This window comes from Balaenoptera borealis (genome assembly GCF_965194805.1).
Source record: "Balaenoptera borealis genome assembly, chromosome: 3".
NCBI lineage: Eukaryota > Metazoa > Chordata > Mammalia > Artiodactyla > Balaenopteridae > Balaenoptera > Balaenoptera borealis.
In genome coordinates, this window is record NC_138866.1 from 38,391,563 (window position 1) to 38,416,803 (window position 25,241).

At 37.0% G+C, this 25,241-nt stretch overlaps 1 long non-coding RNA gene across 1 annotated transcript in view; it reads left to right on the top strand.

Annotated features, from left to right (window-relative positions):
- Positions 1-3,030: 3,030 nt before the first annotated feature.
- LOC309626206 overlaps positions 3,031-25,241 on the top strand; it is a 1,050,100-nt gene continuing 1,027,889 nt past the window's right edge. The window contains exon 1 of the long non-coding RNA XR_014243021.1: positions 3,031-8,598. This is a non-coding gene — a long non-coding RNA (uncharacterized lncRNA). The remainder of the gene's footprint in view (positions 8,599-25,241) is intronic.

The window sequence follows — 25,241 nt, forward strand, 5'->3', positions numbered from 1 at the left end:
CCCAAGTACATACACTCTTAAGTAGAAAATGTTCATTTTGGTCCAATCTGGTTACAGCTTAAGAAAATGGGGTGGCTTTGATGTTTCCTATGTCTCCAATAATGTAAATGTCATAGCATAGAAGGTTGGGGCCTGATCTCACTTTTTAGTCTTCTAGTTTCAACCTATAAATAAATAATTAAGGTGATAGGATTTAGCAGATGAATGAAGCTTCATAAATTAAAAAAATAAAAAAATAGAAAAGATATTGATGAAAAAACTTTAATGACATGGAAACATTTTAATATTTAATGGAAAGACAGTAAAAATTTTTAAGTTAAATCTACAATATGAACTCAATTATGTAACAAAAATTAGACACATACACACACACAAACACAGACATTTAGAAAAAAAGACTGAAAGCAAATATTCCCTTATGTTAGTTGGTTCATACAGGAAGCACACATCATGATGGAATTAGGAGTGTAAGTGCTCTGTTTGTCAGGGGAGTGAAAGACAAAAGAAGAAGGAAGCAGGATTGGGCAGAAGTAGCCATTAGACCACTATACAGATCTGATACCTGGGACATGGGAGAGTAGAGAAAGCCCTCTCCACAAAGCAGATCTGACCATCTCTGCCAACCCAAAAGGGAACTCCAGAGCAAAGGTGGACCATTAGAGGAGTTTCATGTTAGGCAGAATTAGCTAGGGTCTGGTACCTCAACCATGCTCAGTTATTGGCTGGGAAGAGCATGGCCGCAGCTCCAAAGCTGAGGAGGATCTCCAAGGTGTTAGGGGTTGACGGCTGGCAGCTAACTACATTCCTTGCAGCTGCACTGAGAGTTTTTTCTTGAAGGGAGATCCAAGTGACTTATCTTCATAGCTGCCACACCAATTACTCTTTTTTGTTTTTCAAGTATATAATACAGTTTTATTACTATAATCATTATGTTGTACATTAGATCCTCAGTGGTTCTTCATTTATAACTGGAAGTTTGTAGTCTTTGACCAACATCTCTCCTTTTCCCTCAACCCCCAGCCCCTGATAAGCACCATTCTAGTTTCTATTTCTATGAGTTGGGCTATTTTAGATTCCACATATAAGTGATAATATACAGTATTTGTCTTTCTCTGTCTGACTTATTTGACTTAGCCTAATTCCCTCAAGATCTATCCATCTTGTTGCAAGTGACAGTATGTCCTTCTTTCTCATGGCTGAATTATATCCCATTGTTATAATACAGTCATTCCCAGGTATCTATGGGGGATTGTTCCAGCATCCGCTGCAAATAGCAAAATCTGCAGATGCTCAAGTCCTGTAGTTAGCCCTCTGTATCTCCAGTTCTGCCTCCATGGATTCAACCAACCACGGATCATATTTATTGAAAAAAATCTGCGTATAAGTGGATTCACACAGTTCAAACCCATGTCATTAAAAGATCAACTGTATATACCACATATAACACATCAGCTGTATATACCACATATAACACATCAGCTGTGTTATACAACAGATGAATCTTTATCCATTCACGTGTATTGACTTTTAAGAAGAGAAAGAACTATTTCCATTTCCTTCCTCATAATCGTCTCTATTTTTAAAATTTCTTATACTTTATCATTCATTCTCTTTTAGTCAGAAACATATTTTAAATTATGCCCAGAAAAAAACCTTTCAACTTCTTTTATAAATAATAAGACAACCTGTAATGCTAGAACAGTACTAGTTTTAATAATGATATGTATAATAACTAATATTTTATTAATTGTATATTATAGGCCAGTCAATGTATTAAGTGCTCAATCTGTGTTTTCCTATTTAGTCCTTGCAATTGTATTATTTTTCACATTTCATCTGTCAGCATTCTTAGAGGAAAACAATAGAACCTGACTTGGGTTTGCTTAGAGAACTGTGTTGGATGGACATGGGGAAGCTAACAGAGTCTTCAGGAAGGCTGGAGGATGGGGTAGGGAGCTGGTATGCCAGGGGTGGGAGGAGGCAGCCAACTCAGATGTTGCTTAAGGTTCCTGCTCCTGGATGCCCCAGGCTGCCTCTGCTGTGCTTTTAGCATCATCCAATTCTCATCTCTCCTTATATGCGTGCACTCCTCCTTCCAGAGGCAAAGCCTCAGCAGGAAGAATTGTTGGCCACATGCTGGAGTCTTAACCAATAGGATGGGGGTGGGGTCGGGTTGAGAGGATATCTGGCCTCTTTGACCTCCATGGTGGGAAGACATACAAGTGGTAGATTCCTCAGAAGGAAGCAAAGGAAGGTTGTGTGATGCCAGCTAAAAAGAAGGAAGGGAAGGAGAGAGAGAGAAAAGAAAGAACACAAGAGAGAAAAAAGAAGTGGAGAAAAAAAATAGGAGAAAAATTCCTTCCATTCCTATTTTATAGATGAGGTAACAGATGTTAAATAACTTCCTCTCAGACTTACAGAGGATAAGTAACAGAGCCAAGATTCAACACCAGGCAGCCTGATTTCAAATTTTGTGCTTTTAATCTTGCTGCTGTTCTTGCACCCCAGACTCTGACAAGCCAGAAACATAGAAGAGAATGTACTAAATGCAAATTTCTGCTTTCTCAAGGTCACCTTCCCTCCTAGGCTCTGGAGCATTCCAGACTGAGTGCATAACTGCATACTAGTTTGATTTGAGCACTACCTCTGCTCCTTAAAGAAACCTTGTACTAATTGAGAAAACAAAGACCCCTGTACACTTGAAGCAAACCAGAAAGAAAAAAAAAAGGCTGATCTCAGCTGCAGACTGGGATATCTTAAGGTAAAGCACATGTGCTGATATGCAACTTTTCTTAGGTCTAGCTCACAGCCCTTCTTTCTGTCCCCTGTTAGGCAGGAGCAAAAGCTGACTGGGACTGTTGCTTTAATACCTCAACTCTGGTCCTTGTGTGAGCTACAAAAAAAAAAAAAAAAAAAAGAAGCGTTTTTATCCTTCAAAGAGTAAGACTTACTCTGGGGTTTTATTTTTTACATCGATACAATAATCTAACTTCCTGAAGCGTTTAAACTAAATGCTCAATTTTCAATGAGGATCTTAACAATCATCCAGGAACTGGGGTGATGAATGCCTCCAAGGGGTGAACACTGTGACATGGTAGAAAGAGCGCCTGCTTTGGGTTTAGGAGAGCTGGGTCTCAACCCCAGAACCATAATGTATAAACTGTGTGACCTCAGGCAAGTCATGTATCCTTTCTGAGCTTTGATTTCCTCATAAATGAGAATACTAAATTGTGCATCCCTGGGTGGATGTAACGTTCAAGCTGGATAATGAGCTTGGAACTGGCCAGTGATATATAAATGATGTTATTTTTTTTGCTATGGACAGTCTGGAAAGGGTCTTGGAAGCTAGAAAAGTAAGCTTCGGGTCTTCATGTCTTTCAAGAAATATCAAGTTTTCTTTTGACAGACCTGAAACAGACCTTCCCAGGCAGTGGCCTATCATAGATAGTTCCAGTCCAGGGCAGGGGCCATCCCTGGCTGTCAGACAGCAGGGCGCTCCCCAGCTGGTTCCTGGCCAACACACCAATGCACCTTGACTCCAGCAAAACAATAGGCTGCTCTGCTCACACTGGGGCTGAGGAATTGTTAGCTCACGCCATTTCTGGGAGCACTGCTGGGCCAGGTGAAAGACAGGGAGGGTGTGACTGCTTAACGATTTATGTTCTTACATTCTGCTCTTTACTTTCTATCCTTTATCATAAATTATAATCATGCTTATTTTTGTGAAAAAATGTTTAATGCTGATCTCTATTTCTATAAGTTCATTGAAAACATGGAAGAGGTCTATTTTTAGCACTTTTGAGTTCTTAGCACCACACCAAGTGTCTGTTATAAAGTAGTCACTTGAGAAGAATTTAGTGAATAAATTTATGAATAATAAAGTATTCTTGGGAAATTTAACAATCAAATGTGGTACCACAGTGACTATCATCTTGTGTAGGAATATTTCCTTCCCTTTCAGCATCCTGTAAAAGTGGAATCATAGGAGAGGGAGTTAAGAATTGATATGCATGCAAGGTTCTATGGAAACATTGTATTTTCTCCATTTCAAATTTAGTCAATTATTTGAGTAGCTGATATTGACTGAGATAATGTATTTTGCTTTTCCTTTTTTAATCTCCTTTTTGATTTCTAAAGAATAATACATAAATGAAGTGATCAAGCTTTGCTTCATTCTTCAGAGATCCTTTGGGAACACTGTACTTTTAGATGAGACCCCAGAATCTCGGGGACACCACTGTATAAGTACGTGAATGACATTCATCTCCTTAGCGAAGAAAGAGAACAGCATAGAAACAGTTGGGAGCCATTTTTGAGAAGTGCATAAACATTTCCCAACTCACTTTCCTTTTTCTGTGTACAGACAATTCATGCAGCTAATGACAAATGTAAATTTTGGAGAGCTGTTTTCTGCAAGACATTTCCAGAGACTACCTACAATTTACCTCATCAGGCAAGAAGTATGAATTTTCTTTTCTTTTTGGTTGTTAAGAACAAAAAAATGCTTTCTCAAATTCACTCTGGCATTGATTGGGAGGAAAAATGAGTTTTAGTAGCTCTGAGATACATTCTCCCCCCAACTATCCCTATTAAAAACCCATCAGAAATTCAGAATTATGGTTGTTGCATGAATTGGATCAATCATGCGATCATGGCACAGTGCTTTGCAGGCAAGCCCAATAGCTAATGGTTTACAGCTGTCATGGCACTCCAGTGAGGGTTAATAAGAAACACTCTAGGATGTCTATTAAAGCAACTGGAATGCAAAATAAGAAAAGCAAGTTGAGTATTCTGTCAGAGAGATGGACCTAATTTAATAGAAAAGTTGGGGTTTTCATGCCACTAACCAAGACCTGTACTGAAAGGAAGTATTAGATAAATAATGCCCGAACACAGCTTGGGCTTCTGCCAGAGTGCAAATGGATATGAGGAGAAGGGAGACAGGGCAGCATGTCAGGAAGGACTTTTACCACAGGTACACAGATAATACCTCTGCCCATTTGGAGATAAGCATGCTTATTCTTTAAATACTACAAGGATTTTTAAGGCCCTTGAAATCATCTTCCATATACGGATAAAGCTGAAGCTATTCGTTCACATGTTTATCGAGCACAGGGAATATGCCAGATACTGTGCTGGACACTGAAGACCAAAATTTCCTGGCCTTAGAAGCTCAGAGGATAATGAAAGAGAATGTAAACAAACACTACAGCATGTGAAAGGGGAGCTAGACTAGACCAAGTGCTTCATAGAGAGAAGAGGTGTGTCTTCATCTTTGTACATCTTTAGCTCTTAGCCCACTGCCTGGCACATGTATTCAGTTCTTCATAAATACTGAAATTGGTGAGAACAGAGATGCGATTATAGACCTTTATAATATAGGAGTTCAACTTTCCAGGAAGTGACAATTGAACAGAATTGTTGATGACAGAGACTAAACAAGCAAAGAAAGAGACCAAGAATATTCTAGGCAGTGAGAAAAGTATGTCCAAAAGAGGGGAGTGATTGAGAGTGGGGCAATTTCCTAGAACTGCAAAACAGTATTTGTTACACCTGCAGGACAAGGTGAATGGTAGGGAATGGTCAGACGTGGGGCTGGACAGGCTACAGGGACCAGATCTCAGAGAATGTCATGCTGAAGAACTTGCATTTTAACCCTGAGGTGACTGAAAAACCACTGAAGCATTTTAAGCAGGGAACTGACATGACTGGATTTACAGTAGTAAAAGGCCACTATGATAGCTTTATGAAGGATCACTTAGAGGGGCGATAAAATTGTAGGCAGAGTGTGATGGAGAGGCTTTGAAATGATCTAGACAAGAATTGATGGGGACTTGATAAATAACACTGACTGTGAGGATGGAGATAGGTGGACTGATTTGAGAGATATATAGGAGGTAGAACTGGCAAACCTGGTGATTATAGGCAGAGGTGAGAAAGGAAAATGTGTCAGGAAAAATGCTGAGGGTTCTGACTTGGGCACTGAGGAGAAGTATAACACCATTCGTTGATTGAGGTGGTGAACATTGAAGGGGAGAGATTTGGCCGAGGTAGATAATAGTGGTTCTCTTATTTATGTGATGAGCTTGAGGGTCTGGGGAAATTCAAATGGAGATACCCAATAGGTTGTTGAATATTTAGGTATATAGACTATAGATCAAAAGAGAGCTCTAGACTAATGATATAACTTCGAGAGTCGTTGACTTGTACGACTTGTAATTTTAGCGTAGAGACTAGATGAGATCCTGCAGAAGAGAAGGTAGAATGAGAGGAGAGTCTGCAGAGGAAAAAGAAAAGTTCCTCTGCGTAGCTTGTCTAAAATAAGAAGCTGAATAAATAGGAAAAGAAATAAGAAAAAGGTGAGCATCTAGACTATATGCATATCCACTAAAGGAGCAGCACTCCAAAAAAAAAAAAAAAGTAAATAAAGGATGGGTCGACATCTTGTCTCTAAGAATATTGCTTAATTTTACATTTATTGTCTCCAACATTCAGCATTCCCAAATCATAAATCAAACGTACCAGAATTGTACATTCTTTTTTTTTTTTCCTGTGCAAGACGAAAATGTACCAGTTCAATGATAATATCATGACGGGAGAGCCCCAAAGAAAAATAGCTCTCATTTGGGAATCAGGGTATAATTGCAGCTCACTCCCATCTCTCCTGATAAAGCTCCTGCTGCTTATTTTGGGATACGTGTTGTGATGGTGATGGGGGTGGAGTGGGTGGAGTCTAAGAGGAGGAAATCCTGAAAGATGACATAAAGTGTGAAAGGATTTAAGCTTTATATAGCTTTGGAAAAGTGTACTCCCTGCAAAGGATGTATTGATTTGTTTCAACTGTGCCTGAGGTGGTGATGGGCACCACATTAGCAATACGATTTCCGTCATCACCTCAGACACTGGGGGTTTTATGGCTTTCCTTTAAATCTGTTTTTTGAGGCTCTGTTTTTATAATGCTCTTCCTCTAATTAACTTGGTTATTTTGATGATGTAAAAGTCCGCTTTACTTGTCAGCTTTGGTGCTTAATTTGGTGCCTAATTCCCACTTTCAGTGACGTTGGCAATCATCTTTAAAATGGCAATCACCAAAATGTATTTAGAGTATCCACCTGTTTACTGTGTGCAGCTGAGGAGCCTAAAATGGCCTAGCTCAGGTCAGATCCAGTGTTGATTAAAAAATAAATTATTCCTGCCTCATTCTATTAAGAAGTAAAATGCTTATTTATACTTGTTTCTGGATATAAACATTTTAATGTACACTTTACCTACAACAAAAAGCAGCATAGTCTAGATACGCATTAAAATGGAATAGTGAGGCCTTGAAAACAAGAAGGAAAGAAACCTACAAATCTTTCTTCAAGGAATAAACTCAAATAAAAGCAAAAATGAAAGCACTTTGATATAAAGCAGAAACTAACACACCATTGTAAAGCAATTATACTCCAATAAAGATGTTAAAAACAAACAAAACCAAAAAACAATAGCTTTATTTTCAAACAAAACCACATTTAAAAGTCCTTTCACACTCATTACTTTGTTGCCTCATTACCAATCCTTTCAAGGCAAGGATTATCATCCCCACTTTACAGATGAAAAACCTGAAGTAGGTGGAGTAAGTGACTTAACCAAGGTCAGAGCTAGAGAAGAGATCAGAAATAAAACCCAGGTCATCCATAGTCACCTGCCAGAAATCATTCTTTATTCCATGGAAATGGAGAACTGGTGATCTGCAATTCTGACACGTAAGAAATGATTGGGAAATCATGCACTTCCAAAGTGCATTGAAAGGCTCTGGATTATCATCCTTAGGAAACAATCTTGTCCAAATAAAGACACATTTAGTGTTTGTGTTTCTGCAAACACATGAACACCATGAAACCAAATGTTTTTGCATTTGGTGTTCATTAATTAAAAATTTCTTAACAATTAGTATATTTCACAGGTGAAATTGAACTGTTCTACTTACAAGAATATTGATTAAATAGTGTAATAAGAGTCCTAGTTTAATTTTTTTCCTTTTCAAACAATGCAGTAAGGCAAACTTACTGCTTCTATTCTGGTTTGTATTGGTTTTAGGAACTTATCTGATGTGAATATTCCAGGGCAGGCAATTTATCGAGTTCACAGTGCGCACACTAACTGCCAGTATGATCAGGCCATCAAGATGGCTGTTCTCCTGTTCCCTGTACATCCCCTGCCTGACTAGTCCATGCTTCACCTACACCTACTCACATAACTAGCCAATCCTCTTAATTATAGGGCTTAATCAGTAACTGCCTACATGCTTGCCCCTGCCCCAGGTGCTGGTTTCTCTGGTAACTGACGAGCCAACCTGACATCAATTTCCCATCTAACTGGTAGCCTCCTTCTTCCCCCTCAGTAGCGAAGGTGCTTCAATGTCCTGCCTGCCGTCTGCTCTCCGTGGCAGTGTCGGTCCAGGACTTTTGCTTCAAATGCGTAAGAATCCCTATCCAATACATCGTGGTGTCTCCAGGCTCTTTCTTCCGTCTCGCAGCTGGGAAATTACAAGGTATGCAGGCCTGCAGGGTGCAGCCAAACACTTTCACTGGAGAATATTTTAATGAACATCTTTTGGTAAGTGACAAACATTTTTGTAGCTAGATGTGAAGGTTTTCTTTACACATATATGTAATTCACATGTAATATATGTGCATATTCTTTACTTATATATAAATGTATATGTATTGGTAAATAAATTGATAAACAAGTGAAAAAATATATATAGAGAGAGAGAGAGAAAACAGAAACTCAGAAGAGAAGATCCTGAAGCATTCTTCTTTTACTCTAAAAAGTTTCTAATTCTTCTAATGGGTCAGTCAGAGCTATTCTGGACCAAAACTGAATTGAAGAAAGTCTAATTGGAGTCTATACTGAGATTGAGATATTTATTCATTTCCATGCGAAATGAGGTGTATGATATATTTTAGAGCAGGCTTTGCAACAAGCCTTTGTAAGAGTTTTAATACTTAATGCAAAATAAATAGTTTAATAACTCTGAACTGCACTAAAAAGCTGTCCAAATTTCTGCTCATTTAAAAATCAATCCAAATTTATGCTCATTTGACTCATGGCTGACCAGGAATTTTTACATTAACTTGTTTCCCAAGCCTTCTATAATCCAGGAAAATGTTTCATATTTAACTTAAGTTAAACACATTTGTGTAATTGTGTTATTGCAATGTTTTATCAAGTCAAGCATAAGGTATATACTGCCAATAGTTAATGGTAGGAATAGTCATACATTAAATATCTCACTTAACATATTTTATATTGAAGTTTATCAATCCTGTTTCCTCAAAAATATAATTTAATCTTGGTTTAAGATGACATAATAATCCTACGTATTTTATTCTTTTTGATGTGATGGTAAATGGGATTGTTTCCTTAAATTCTCTTTCTCATCTTTCATTGTTAATTTATAGAAAAGAAAGAGATTTCTGCATATTGGTTTTGTGTCCTGCAAATTTACCAAATTCATTGATGAGTTCTCGCAGTTTTCTGGTAACATCTTTAGGATTTTCTATGTATAATATCATGTCATCTGCAAACTGTGATAGTTTTACTTCTTTTCCAATCTGGGTACATTTATTTCTTTCTCTTTTCTGATGGCCGTGGCTAGGACTTCCAAAACTATGTTGAATAAAAGTGGCAAGAGTGGACATCCTTGTCTTGCTCCTGCTCTTAGAGGAAATGCTTTCAGCTCTTAACCATTGAGAAGGATGTTTAGCTGTGGGTTTGTCATATACGGCCTTTATTATGTTGAGGTAGTTTCCCTTTATGCCCACTTTCTGGAGAGTTTTTAATCATAAATTGGGGTTGAATTTTGTCTAAGGCTTTTTCTGCATCTATTGAGATGACAATATGGTTTTTATTCTTCAGTTTGTTGATGTGGTGTATCACACTGATTGATGTGTGGATATTGAAGAATCCTTGCATCCCTGGGATAAATCCCACTTGATCGTGGTGTATGATCCTTTTAATGTGTTGTTTGATTTGGTTTGCTGGTATTTTGTTGAGGATTTTTGTGTCTATGTTCATCAGTGATATTGACCTGTAATTTTCTGTTTTTGTGGTATCTTTGTCTGGTTTTGTTATCAGGGTGATGGTAGCCTCATAGAATCAGTTTAAGAGTATTCCTTCTTCAACTTTTTGGAAGAATTTCAGAAGGGCAGGTGTTAACTCTTCTCTAAATGTTTGATAGAATTTGCCTGTGAAGTCATCTGGTCCTGGGCTTTTGTTTGTTGGGAATTTTTTAATCACAGTTTCAATTTCAGTACTTGTGATTCTGCAATCCCACTCCCGGGCATATATTTGGAGAAAACCATAATTTGAAAAAATACATGCACCCCAGTGTTCATTGCAGCACTATTTACAATAGCCAAGACATGAAAGCAACCTAAATATCCATTGACAGAGGAATGGATAAAGAAGATGTGGTACCGTGGAATATTAGCTATAAAAAAGAATGAAATAATGGTGCAAAATGGTGCCTTTTGCACCAACATGGATGGACCTAGAGATTAGCATACGAAGTGAAGTAAGTCAGGCAGAGAAAGACAAATATCATATTATATCACTTATATGTGGAATCTAAAAAAAAAATAATACAAATGAACTTATATACAAAACAGACTCACAGACTTCAAAAACACTTATGGTGGGCTTCCCTGGTGGCGCAGTGGTTGAGAATCTGCCTGCCAGTGCGGGGGACACGGGTTCGGGCCCTGGTCTGGGAGGATCCCACATGCCGCGGAGCAACTGGGCCCGTGAGCCACAATTACTGAGCCTGCGCGTCTGGAGCCTGTGCTCCGCAACAAGAGAGGCCGCGATAGTGAGAGGCCCGCGCACCGCAATGAAGAGTGGCCCCCGCTTGCCGCAACTGGAGAAAGCCCTCGCACAGAAACGAAGACCCAACACAGCCATAAATAAATAAATAAATTAATTAATTAATTAAAAAAAAACACTTATGGTTACCAAAGGGGAAACATGGTGGGGAGGGATAAATTAGGAGTTTGGGATTAACATATACACACTACTATATATAAAATAGATAAATACACACTACTATATATAAAATAGATAATCAACAAGGACCTACTGTATAGCCCAGGGAAATCTACTCAATAATCTGTAATAACCTAGATGGGAAAAGAATCTGAAAAAGAATGGATATATGTATATGTATAACCGAATCACTTAGCTGTACACCTGAAAGTAACACAACACTGTAAACCAGCTATACTCCAAAAAAAACTAAATTTAAAACATGTACATTAAAAAAAGATGATATAATAAATGTTATTTTAATACATGGACTTCTTTATTTCAATTTGGAGACTACCACTTTGCCAGGTTATTGTTATCCTTATATTTCAGAATTTTTCTGGATATTCTTGTTATTTTTTCCATGTGAATTATAGAATATCTCGTCACTCTTCTCTCCTCACCCCAAAAATTTATACTAGTGTCTTTTAGAGTCAATTTTATTGAAGGATAATTTACATAAATTGTATTCATTTAAATGAACAATTCAGTAAGTTTTGGTAAATATGTATAACTGTATATTTCCTTTACCCCACAAAGTTCCCTAATGCTTCTTAACAGCAATTCTCCTAACCTGGCCCCAAGCAACCACTGATCTGTTTCCTATCACTATAGATTAGAATTTCATGTAAATGGAATTCTACTATATGGACTCTTGTGTCTAGCTTATTTTATTCAGCATATTGGTTTTGGTAGCCATTCATGTTCTTGATATAGAGTAGTTTGTTTCTTTTTATTGCTGAATATCATTCCATTATATAAGAGTACCACTTCTTTTTTTAATCCATTCTGGAAGCACAAGGGAATTTTTTTCTGATTTTTCACAGTGAGAACCCAGTGGGGTTCCTGGAGGTAAGTCACATGAAAGTGTGGGGATCCCTTAAGAATGGGCCCCCTTGGAAATATCAACACTCAGACTACTCTACACTGAGCCTCCAGTAGTTCATCAGTTGCAGTTTGAAGTGTTCCCATTGATAGGGGCTTCTGCTCTCTACACGTTGTGATTCTCTGTATCTGCGTGTCTGTCTCTCCGAATTTCAGAGCAGTAGTTTGTCTTGTGACCTCAGTTCTCTGACGGATCTAAGAAGAGTTGTTGATATTCAGTTTGTTCAGTTTTTTTTTCTTGTTGTGAGGATAGGAATGACAACTTCTAAGGTCAGCTTGGAAGCTGGAAGTGCTCTTGCTATACATTTATTTTTAGTAATTCACCTTATTGAGTAAAAGAGTTCTTTATATTTTGTGGATAAAGGTCCTTTGTCAGATACGTGGATTTCAACTACTTTCTCTCTTAGTTTTATTTTTTAATTGTTCATTGTTAGTATAGACCCAAAAAGAAAAAAAGCAAAAGAAAAATGAAAAACCTCATCCATATGGAAAATTAATTTACAACAAAGGAACAAAGAGCATACAATGGAGAAAGGGCAGTCTTTTCAATAATGGTGCTGGGAAAACTGGACAGTCACATGAAAAAGAGTACAATTAGACCACTATCTTTTACAGCATACACAGAATTAATTCAAAATGGATTAAAAGTTTTGAATATAAGACCTGAAACCATAAAATTCCTAGAAAAAAAAGTAGGGTAACCTTATTGACATTGGTCTTAGTGATGCTTTTGTGGCTCTAACTTCAAAGGCAAGGGAAAAATAAACAAATGGGACAACATCAAGCTCAAAAGCTTTGGCACATCAGAGGAAACCATTATCAAAATGAAAAGGCAACCTACTGAATTAGAGAAACTGCTTGCAAATCATATATCCATTAAGGGGTTAATATCAAAATATATAAAGAACTCATAAAACTCAACAACAAAAACCAAAACAACCTAATTAAAAAGTGGGCAGGGCATATGAATAAACATTTTTTCAAAGAAGACATACAGATAGCCAATAAACACATGAAAATATCTTCAACATCACTAATTATTAAATCAGAAACACCTCACACCTGTTAGAATGACTAACTTGTATTATCAAAAACACAAGAAATAACAAATGTTGGAAAGGATGTGGAGAAAAGGGAACCCTCATACACTGTTGGTAGGACTGTAAATTGGTGCAGGCACTGTGGAAAGCAGTATGGAGATTCCTCAAAGAATTAAGAATAGAAATACCATATGACCCAGACATTCCACTTCAGGGCATTTATCCAAAGAACACAAAACATTAATTTGAAAAGATATATACAGCATTATTTGCAATACCTAAGATAAGGAAACAACCTAAGTGTCTATGGATAGATGAATGAATAAAGAGGATATGGTATATATACAGTGGAATACTACTCAGCCCTGAAAAAGAACTAAATCCTTCCACTTGGGACAACATGGATGTAACTTGCAGGTATTATGCTAAGTGAAATAAGTCAGAGAGAGAAAGACAAATACTGTATGATTTCACTCATAGGTGGAATCTAGAAAAACAAAACAAACCAAAAAAATAAGCTATAGATACAGAGAACAGATTGCTGGTTATCAGAGGGCAAGTGGGTTAGGGGCTAGGGGAACTGGTAAAAAATTGGTGAAGGAGGTCAACTGTATTGTAATGGATGGTAACTAGACTTACAGTGATCATTTTGTAGTGTATACAGATGTCCAATTACAATGTTGTACACCTGAAACTTAAATAATAAAAAAACCCTGATTTTTGTATTTTGACCTAGTATCCTGAAAACTTGCTGAATTATTAATTCTAATAGCATTTTTGTAGATCCTTTAGAATTGTTTATATACACAATCATGTCTGCAAATACTGTTTTACTTATTTTTTGCTATCTGTAGGTATTTTATTTCTTTTTCTTGACTTATTGCACTGTCTAGAACTTAGTCTATGGTGCTGACGTGGTGAGAGCATACATGTTTGCCCCATTACCAATCTTAAGAAGGAGAGTTTCTCTTTCACTATTAACTACCAAGTTTGCATGGATGTCCTTTATCAGGCTGAGCGTTGCCTTTTATTTCTAGTTTTATGAAAGTATGGGTTTCAATTCTGACTAATACTATTTTTGCAATAATTTTGTTTCCTTGATGAATTGACACTTTATCATTATGAAATGTCACTTTATTTTGTGTTGTAGTATTCTTTGTTCTATAGTCCTCTTTGGTATTGATATAATGACTTCAATTTTCTTATGTGTTTTATGATCTATCTTTTTTTATCTTTTACTCTTAAGCTCTATATTTATTTATATTTAAAATATGTTTCATGTAGACAGCATATTTGAATCGTTTTATATCCTGTATGGCAATCTCTATCTTTTAATTTGAATGTTCAGAATATTTATATTTAATGTAATTACTTACATGGCTAGGTTTTAAGTCTATTATCTTGATTTTTTTTCTATTTGCCCCATAGTCTTCATTTTATTTTTCCTCTTTTCCTATGTTCTTTTGGATTAAGTTAGTATCTTTTAGTATTTCACTTTCTCTAACTTTGGTTTATTAGCTATACCTATTTGCATTAAATTAATGGTTGCTCTAGTGTTTAAAATATGCATATTCAGCTTATCATGATGTATTTTCAAAGAATAATATACCATTTCCCAAATAATACATGGAATTTAGAGCAGTATGTTACCCTTTACCCCTCTTATTCTTTGCAGTTTGTTTTCATACCTTTTACTTCTACATATGGTTATATAGCCAAAATACAGTGACAATATTTTTTTGCTTTCAACAGTTATCTTTTAAAGAAACTTAGAAAGGAGAAAAATTGGTTTTTGTGTTTACTAACACATTTATCATTTACAGTACACTTTATTACTTTATATAGATCTAAATTTTCATTTGAAATCATTTTCCTTCTCTGGATGCTTTTATGGTTTTTTTCTTTATCACTAGTTCAGTAATTTGATAATAATATACCTTGGTATGCTTTCAAAGATGTGTTTTTCTTGCGTGGAGTTCACTGAGCTTCTTGAATACTTAGGATTAATCAAATTTGAAATTTTTTCAGCCATTTTTTCAAATATATATGTATATTTTCTGATTGACACCTTCTGCTTTGGTGACTCCAATTAACCTTATATTAGATCACTTTATATTGTCCCACAGCTCACTGAAGCACTATTTCTTTTCCATCTTTTTAGTTACTGTGCTACATATCCTATACCAACTATTCCAAAATGTCTAGAAGCACAAGTCCCCCTATTACTCTTTTATTTCTATATATTTAAATTGAAAAAAATTTTCCCAAAATATGTTTAATTTTTAATTCATATTAGGAGGTATAAATATGAAAGAAAAACACACTGTGCAGCTGGAAACAATTTGTATGTCTATTCATAAATATAGCTTTATGTATTAAAAATATTTTGTATTATGTATACATGCCAGTTACCTTTCATTAACAAATACAAAACCAAAGATGACCAAATATTTGAGGAAAATAAACAAAACAAAAGATATATAACATGAAGTAACAAAAAAAAATGCCCCTGAAAAAATTAGAGATTACTACAAGAAAGAAAAACAATCTAATTGTTATCCTCACAGTGATTTGAAATGATACTGCATTCATAAAGTAAGAACTGACTGATCTGAAAAAGAAGTTATCAGAAAACAAAACAACAACAAAAATTTTTGAAATTAAAATATTGGGAAAAAATTCAACATGTGGGATTAAAAAGTACAGATGAACTGCTCTGAGGTTTATTTCAGCATCCTGTTAATGCCAACCACCTAGTAAATATGGCAAAATGGTCACAACAGGAGACAGATTTAGTGGTCAGCTCAGCTCAATGTAAAAGTATTATCATCTTTATTACCATGAAAATAACTACAAAATTCTCTCAGCTGTCCAAAGCATCATTTTGGTAAAGAAAGGACAACACAGTGCAAGGTATTATGAATAATCAGGTTTTCTCCTTAAAACCATGCTTATGTTATATTTCCTAGCTGTGCATGCTTTGAACTGTTTCTAATTCCATTGTCCTGGTTAGAAAAGAGAAGTCTTTCAATATTTAATTAACACCAGGAAAGTATTAGAATCCATTTAAGACAAAGGAAGAGAAGCTAGAGTTTAACCTTATCTTGACCAGCATTGCTACATCATGAATCAGAAATTCAGATTAACCTTTATTTAATTGCCTGTACTTTTAGGAGTAAGTTTTTACATGTAAAATTGAATAGCAGAACTGAAAATTTTGCTTGTATATGATACAATTATAAAATTAGAGTCAGTACATTCATAAATAATTGTTTGAAGGTTGACAAGAGATACAATAAATGAATTTGATTGTCTGGACCAAATTATTGAGCATGGAAAGTTTGTTTGCATAAAATTAAATCACATAAACAAAACACTGATGAATGGTTAACACCAGGCCGATGTTTACACTAAATCAAATAAGTTGAGCTACTGTAGACACAAGCTAATATGGTAGAACAGGCTTTGTTTCTTTAGGGTATTGGTATAAGAATGTTTATTATGTTAAGTATGACTGACAGTTACTTTTTATGAATCATAGTAATGAGCTTAAGTCATCAAAATGTCTCAGATAATCAACATTATCATCTAGCATTTTGTATGTCCAAGATATTTGCAGTCAACATGTTTTTCTTTCAAATTACTGTTCAGGGCATTCTTGTCTTTTTGTCCGATCTCGTTACCGCTGGTTTCCAATATACACGATGTTATTTTGCACAAGTTTGTTTATAAGTTAAGGGTTTGAAATGATAAACAACGTTTAAAATGGTGACTTTATTCAAGAGTTTTCTCACCGCCATTGTGAAAATAATATGGTTGAATACTAAAAATGTTATTCTCTTTCTCTTTGGGATATTCAAGACTAGTGCTGAGCTATTCTAGAAAGAGTGGCAGTCATGTACTCTCTTATTTCTATTGATCCCAATTATGCAGTTATTTTTATTTTAAAAGATGTTCTAAATTGCCTTTCTAACCAAACAATGGAATATCTGGCATCAATGCCAAATATATGTCAGGTTGACTATAGGTTTGTGAGGAAGCAACAGTCCTTAGATTATCCTTGAAACATGGACACAGTTATTTGGAATGTTGTAAATTAAAAGAAATGTGCTTTTTAAAAAAAAACAAAAAACAAAAAAACAACTTTAATTCCATGGAGAAGGGAAGTTGAAACACATAATCTGCAAAGAGAGAAGTTGTAAACCAGGTAGTTGCTGGGAGTAATCTCTTCAAGCCACAGCCTAGGATGCTACCTTCCTCAGCAAGAAGTCTGGCTTCTGGCCAATGTCCCTCTTTTCAGTCTTTTCTACAAAACTTCATCTCTCTACCCTGAATTTCCTCATATTTTCCTTGTCCTCAATCCCTCTCGTCTCCCTTCCCTGACAAGTTATGTTAAACAAAATCAAATAAGAATATCACTATGTCAGCAAGTTAAGCTTATAAATTAAATAAATATTTATTTTCTTCTGAAGCAAAAACCTGAAAGCATAAATCACTTTCTCAAGTCTTTTCATTCTCTACTTTGTTCTCAAAATCTTTTAAATGTCACAGGCACTGAGCTGATTATCTCTATGTCCTCTCCTCTTCTCATTCCCTTCAGTTCTCTCCAATCTGGTATATTTGCTTATGGTGTCTGTCCCTATTTACATAGCATGGTGCCCATGTCACCATTGGAAAGACTGAAAATTCGACGACCAAACCATCGGAGCTAACCAACATCTTTTACTATCTCAGGTATTTCATAGTTAGTGCATATTGTGCTGACTAATCACAATAGAGGAGTCTGAAGTAATCCAGGATCTCCACTTGGGAATAGTCGACAGGCAGGTTAAGAAGCATAAGAAGCTTAAGTTCAAATCCACAGGGAGATAGAGCATAGGGTGGGAGAGCCCATAGTGATTTCAGGCTGTTAGAGAGATAGGTCCATATTTCCACCTTTTAAATACGTGAGGGGGTATGTCTGTGTCATTTCAAATGACTAGAGTGCTTTTGTATAAAACACCAAACTAGGTGCTATGGAGGACAAGAAGAGAAAAGGTATATGGAATCTTTATCTATGAAGTGCATGCTGTGTAGTTGAAACATTGAGATGTTTAGTCAAATGGTATAATACAATATAAGAACATGTCAAACAAAATACTACTAATTTTCTATGGTTTTAATAAGAACAGAATTTTATCTGGATAGCAACTGTTTTATATTACATATCTCCACTGATTACAGAGTAAGAAAAGATGAACATAAATTTAAGCCAATGGGTTTGATTATAAGGAGCATGCCATGAACAACTATTTTTTTAAACAAAATAACAGTGGCTCTGCTTTCATAATGGAAATTGGAAAATACTGTTTCATGCTTCCTTTCAGTCCTATGTTTTAGATAATAATAACTATTAATTATTTTTATTCTCATCAGCATTTTTATTTATAGATGTATTTTATCAGTGTATTTCCACAGTAACAAATATACTGGCAATTGAAATGCATTAGTTAACCATGTTATCTTTCTTTAGTGTTTTTAACTTGTAAAGGCATTAAGTACTATGTTACAAAGCAATAAACTATGAAGTATAAGAATATGAGTCATAATTAGCATTATAATAAAATAAAATGATTAGACAAATATAGCACACATTTAATGACATACAATTATCATAATATAAATGCAAAAGTATAGATGGTCCATAGTCCATGTAAGTGGCAAATTTGTATTTCTTTTATGTGATCAAATAGTTAAGCAATCATGTTTCCCCCATACATCTCTCTCTCTCACACCCACTCACACAACACAATTTTGAAAGCAAAACATCAAGAGCTAGCAACCATAAGAAGTTTGCAATCATTTTATTTTTTTCAAATAGACATATCTAATTCTCCCATAACCTGTTCATTTTAATGTATAGATTTTTAATTATATTTCTGTTACAATCCAGTAGGTAGATGTTGAAATCTAAGGGACAAACACCCCTGTCTTTAGGTTGGCCAAGTAGATTTATGCTTAGCTCTAATTTTACTTCCACATTGAATTCTGATTTCAAAAAATAGCTAGAAATAAAAATGATCTAGTTTTAACATAATATTCTAATGGCATAAATTTAGACCAATATGAGGAAAACAGACTTTGGTCTGATTATCTATATTTCTTGATAAATCCAGATAATTCCAATCAATGTTTCTCTAAATTCTGACCCTCTCCTAAATGCAAATCTCCAGTTTAGTCTTAGAGTCAAAATATAAAAATAGAGAGATGAACTCATGATGAGGCACAGCATACAGTGCTATTGTGGTTTTCAGTATGGTTAGAACACAGTTTCTATTTATTAGAGACCTAGTACTTACACTAAAATTTTTTTAGAACAAAACTCTGGACCAGTGTCAAGGAAACAGGCTAAATCAGGAAAAAGAAGAGTGGGAGTCAAGACTGGCATCATGTGAGATGCAATGCAGAAACAGAACTATCAGAAAAACACACATATCAAAGCAGAAATGAGTCATGATGACTGGGGTGAGCAATTTTCTGAGAACCAAACAAACTATAAGTAAGAAAAAAACAAAGCTAGCTAGAAAACTGACTCAAATAACAATATCAAGATGAGGTACTCAAATAAGGCAGTTGTTCTGGCTGAAGTGCTTTTATCCCTATTACTTAGAACTGCATTGTCCAATATGATAGCTACTACCCTTGTGTGATTATTTAAATTTAAGTAATACTTAAAGGACCAGTTCTTCAGTGTCAGTAGCCACATTTTAAGTGCTCGGTAACCGTATGTGGCTAGTAGCTCCTTTATTGGGTAGCAGGGGTGTAAAACTTTTCCATCATTGCATAAAGTTCTCTTAGATAGCACTGACCTAGAAATATGAATCGATCCCATCGCCAAATCTAAATGGTTATAAAGAAAAAACTCTACTAGACTAGTCCTCTTCTTGTAAATAGTCATAAAACTGAACAAAATATATGAAGCAATAGCATTCAGGCACTGTACAAGAGGCAATACAAAAGTGCAATCCATGAGAGCTGAAAAACTGAAGGTGAGATCTATAATCAGAGCAGCTACCTACCTGGACATCATATTCTGACCACAGCACACTGAGCCAGAGTAGAGCACGGAAGTCATGCTGAATTTAGGAGTCAGATATCAAGACCTCCTGGCAACTTAAGTCATTGGAATATGTGGGGAAAGACATTGGAGATTAGGCAGTTGTGCAGAGGGTTTCCCAGTGGGTTCTTGGCAGTGGGGCGAACTGTGCATGGGCAGGGCAAGACAGCATTGGGCTTACTGGATTACAGCTGGTATGGAATTGAGCTCAGCCAGAGTCTAGAAAACTTGTAAATATTCTTCCAACATGGTGGACATTCAGCTGAGACATCAGAAACCCCCATCTTAAAAACAAACAACAACAACAAAAGGGACCTACTCTAGATCTGCCCTAATAAAGGCTAAAACCCTGCTCTGGCCACATATACAGGGGAGGCAGTGTTTAAATATTGAGTCCTATCAAGTTAGAAGGGCTTGGGAAATGTAGTAAGCTTCTTAGAGATCCCCACTAACAAAATGTAAAACAGCATACACAAGTTCATGGTGTTCAGCCAGGAACTGAACATTGAATTAGAACAATAATAACTTTCCAGGGGAAGATAACAGACTTCAGAGTTTCTAAAAATGTATCATTTACAATGTCGAGTACAAAAGAAAATATTAGTAGACATTTAAGAAATAGAAAACTATGACTTAAGAGTCAATAGAATAAAAAGTAGTCTATAGGAACTGACCCACAGTGACTCAGACGTTGGATTAATCAGGCAAAGACTTTAAAGCAGCTATGATAAACAAATAGGTTCAAAGAATTAAAGACAAAGATGTTTAAAGGATTAAGGGGAAAAAGTAAGTCTTTCCTCAGGGTGCGCTGGCAGCTATCACCTTGGTAAGGGGTGGGGCTGGAGATGGAGGGGCTAGAGCTGATGCCAGATGCCGGGCAGGACTTCCCCTCTGCTCTGTGGCCATCACCAACCTATTGATGGGGAGGCCGAATCCCAAATTGCTGGAGCAGAAGCCCCAAGGGTCAGGCCCGAACTGGTTTTGTTCCAAGTGTCTGTTTTGCCCTCTCCCTGAACCGGGTGGGAAGTGCTAAAGCACTGGGGCCTGTGCAGGCTACAGCTGCCCACCCAGCCTCTGCCCCAGGACGGGGTTACCTCTGCATCCCACGGTCAAGTCTTTTCCCTGGGCATGGCTACCGAGATCCAGTGCTGCACTGTGGCGTGCAGTGAGTGGAGCCGGAGTGTTTGCTTGGCGCAGCCTGTGGCACTCAGTGAGTCAGTTGTGGGAAACCCTGCAGCCGCTAGCATAGACTTCTCTCTGCCCTGCCTGCGAGCAAACCAGCGAGCACCAGTCCCGGCCTCTTACAGCCCTTCTGTTAGTCCCAGTGGTCCTCCAACCAGCCAAGGAGGCTTGTCTCTCCCACATGGGACCCCAGGACTGCAGCACTCAACCTGCAGCTTGAAATGCTCACTCCTATGTGTCCACCCGTATAATCTCCCTTTTTCTCTGAGTCCCCCTCCCAGAGGCACAGGTCCCAAATGGATTGCTTTTCTCCTCTTCTAACCCAATTACCTGTGGATCTTTCTTAAAGCTCTGGTTTTACAGAAGTCCTTCTGCCAGTTTCCAGTTAGTTTTCAGTGAGAATTGTTCTACACGTAGATGTATTTTTGATATGTTCATGGGCAGAGGTGAGCTCCATGCCCTCTTACTCTGCCACCTTGATCAGAATCCTCCTGTGGTACTTATTTAAACTATATTTTGAGTAATTCAGTGTCCTTTGGGCACGATAAAAAAACACCCATTTATTTCTTGACTCATCATTTAGTCATTACTTGGAATTGCTGTTTTTACAACAATTTTCCTGTAATTTTATCTAAATGCTTGCACTTGCCATTATTTGAAATCTCTGGGGTTGTTTTTATCATACAGATCTCTACATTGAAAGCTGCCACTTGAATCCCATTGGCACTTCAAATTTTATTTATTCAAAATTGTATAAATGTACTCTTATTTCCACATCATTATCGCTCTGAAATCCCCACATTTCCTAACATCCCATGTTCAGTCAGTCTCTGTAACGTTCCTCAAAACTGGTCTGTCCTTTCTTGTCCCATTTCATTAATTCAGACCCCACTACTTTTTATCTGGACCCTAACTATCATAATGGTATTACTTCCAATCTATTAATTTTCATACTGTTTTATTTCTTTGTTTCAGGATTCAACCCCCTAATGCCCACCTTAATCTTTACAGAAGGCAACAATTTCTTTTACTAGGTATCCTTTGAGACTGGGTGTTATAGATACTGTTATTTGGAATCCACGTCACAATGTGTGATATATAGTAGGGAAAGAGAGGCCATTCCCATTTCTCCAAGGTACATGGCATGGCTCCAGCATTCTGAATGCTTCAGGGAATGTTTCGTTATTTGGTCAATTGAAAGATTTTGAAGGCTTAGAAATAACCAGTAGACAATACCCTAGTGGATAAGGAAATTGAGTTCCCCAATATCTGTGATAGTGATTAGGCAACAGTGAGATCTGTCTTAAAGTGGATTTTTAGGTGGTGAACATTTAGGATTATCCCCTTCTCTACCATCAGTCCTCACTTAATGGAACTGTCTTCCAGTGATTACAGGCATAGCTAGTTTTATTGTGCTTCACTTTATTGTGCTTCATAGATGTGACTTTTTTTTTTTTAAATTGAAGTTTTGTGGCAGCCCTGTGTCAGGCAAGTCTAATAGTGCCATTTTTCCAACAACATTTGCTCACTTTTGTCTCTTTGGTAATACTCACAATATTTCAAACTCTTTCAAAACTATTTTTTTAAAAATATCTTTATTGGAGTGTAATTGCTTTGCAATGTTCTGTTAGTTTCTGCTGTATAACAAAGTGAATCAGCTATATGTATACATATATCCCCATATCCCCTCCCTCTTTAGCCATTATGTTTGTTATTGTGATCAATGATCTTTGATGTGACTACTGTAATTGTTTTGGGGTGCCATGAATTGCAGCCATATGAGATGGTGAACTTTAGTGATAAATGTTGTGTGTACTCTGACTACTCTCTCCACTGGCAATTCCCCCATCTCTCTCCCTCTCCTCGGGCCTCCCTATTTTCTGAGACACAACAATATTTAAATTAGGCCAATTAATAACTCTACAATGGCGTCTAAGTATTCGAGTGAAAGGAGGAGTCACATGTCTCTCATTTTAAATCAAACCTACAAGTGATTAAGCTTAGTGAGGAAGGCATGTCAAAAAAAAAAAAAAGGAGGTTGAAAGATAGGCCTAGGGCTTCCCTGGTGGCGCAGTGGTTGAGAGTCTGCCTGCCAGTGCAGGGGACACGGGTTCGAGCCCTGGTCTGGGAAGATCCCACATGCCGCGGAGCAACTAGGCCCGTGAGCCACAACTGCTGAGCCTGCGCGTCTGGAGCCTGTGCTCCGCAGCAGGGGAGGCCGCGATAGTGGGAGGCCCGCGCATCGCGATGAAGAGCGGCCCCTGCGTGCCACAGCTAGAGAAGGCCCTCGCACGGAAACGAAGACCCAACACAGCCAAAAATAAAAATAATTAAAAAAAAAAAAAAAAGATAGGCCTAAAGCAAGGTCTCTTGTGCCAAACTGTTAGCCAAGTTGTGAAGGAAAAGAAAAGTTCTTGAAGGAAATGAAAAGTGCTATTCCAGTGAACACACGAATGATAAGAAAGAAAGAAAGCAGCCTTATTGCTAATGTGGAGAAAGATTTAGTGCTCTGGATAGAAGATCAAACCAACTGCAATATTCCCTTAAACCAAAGCCTAATATCCAGAACAAAGCCCTAACTCTTTTCAATTCTATGAAGGGAGAGAGGTGAGGAAGCTGCAGAAGAGAAGTTTGAAGATAGCAGAGGTTGGTTCATGAGGCTTAAGGAAAGAAGTCACCTTATAATGTAAAAGTGCAACGTGAAGCAGCAAGTGCTGAAGTAGAAACTGCAGCAAGTTATCCAGGAGATCTAGCTAAGATCGTTAATGAAGGTAGCCACAGTAAACAATAGATATCCGATGTAGATGAAATAGCCTTCTATTAGAAGAAGATGCCACCTAGGACTTTTAAAGCTAGAGAGAAGTCAGTGCCTGACCTCAAAGCTTCAAAGGACAGGATGCCTCTCTTGTTAGAGGCTAACGCAGCTGCTGACTTGAAGTTGAAGCCAGTGCTCACTTACCATTCAGAAAATCCTGGGGTCCTTAAGAATTATGCTAAATCTACTCTTCCTGTGTTTTATAAGAACAACAAAGCCTGAATGATAGCATGTCTGTTTGCAACATGGTTTACTGAATATTTTAAGCCCACTGTGGAGACCCACTTCTCAGAAAGAAATATCTGTCTTAAAATATTACTAGTCACTGACAATCCACCTGGTCACCCAAGAGCTCTGATGCAGATATACAAAGAAACTAATGTTGTTTTCATGCCTGCTAACAAAACATCCATTCTGCAGCCCTTGGATCAAGGAGTAAGTTTGACTTTTAAGTCTTATTCTTTAAGAAATACATTCTGTAAGGCTATAGCTGCTAAAGATAGTTATTGCTCTGATGGATATGGAAAAATAAATTGAAAACCTTCTAGAAAGTATTCACCATTTTAGATGTCTTTAAGAATATTCCTAATTCATAGAAAGAGTCTAAATATCAACATTAGCAGGAGTTTGGAAGAAGTTGATTCTAACCCTCATGGATGACTTTGAGGGGTTCAAGGCTTCAGTGGAGGAAGTCATTGCAGATGTGGTGGAAATAGCAAGAGAACTAGAATTAGAAGTGGAGCCTGAAGATGTGACTGAATTGCTGCAGTCTCATGAGAAAGCTTGAATAGATGAGAAGTTGCTTCTTATGGATGAGCAAAGATAGTGGCTTCTTGAAATGGAATCTACTCCTGGTGAAGATACTGTGAAGACCTGAAATGACAACAAAGGATTTAGAATACAAATACATTGGTAAAGCAGTGGCAGAGTCTGAAAGGATTTGACTTTGATTTTGAAAGAAGATCTGCTATGGGTAAAATGCTATCAAACATCATTGCAATGCTACAGAGAAATTGTTCCTGAAAGGAAGAGTCAATGGATGTTGTAAACTTCACTGTTGTCTTATTTTAAGAAATTACCAAAGCCACCCCAACCTTCAGCAACCAACAGCCAACACCTTGATCTGTCAGTAACCATCAATGTTGAGGCAAGATCC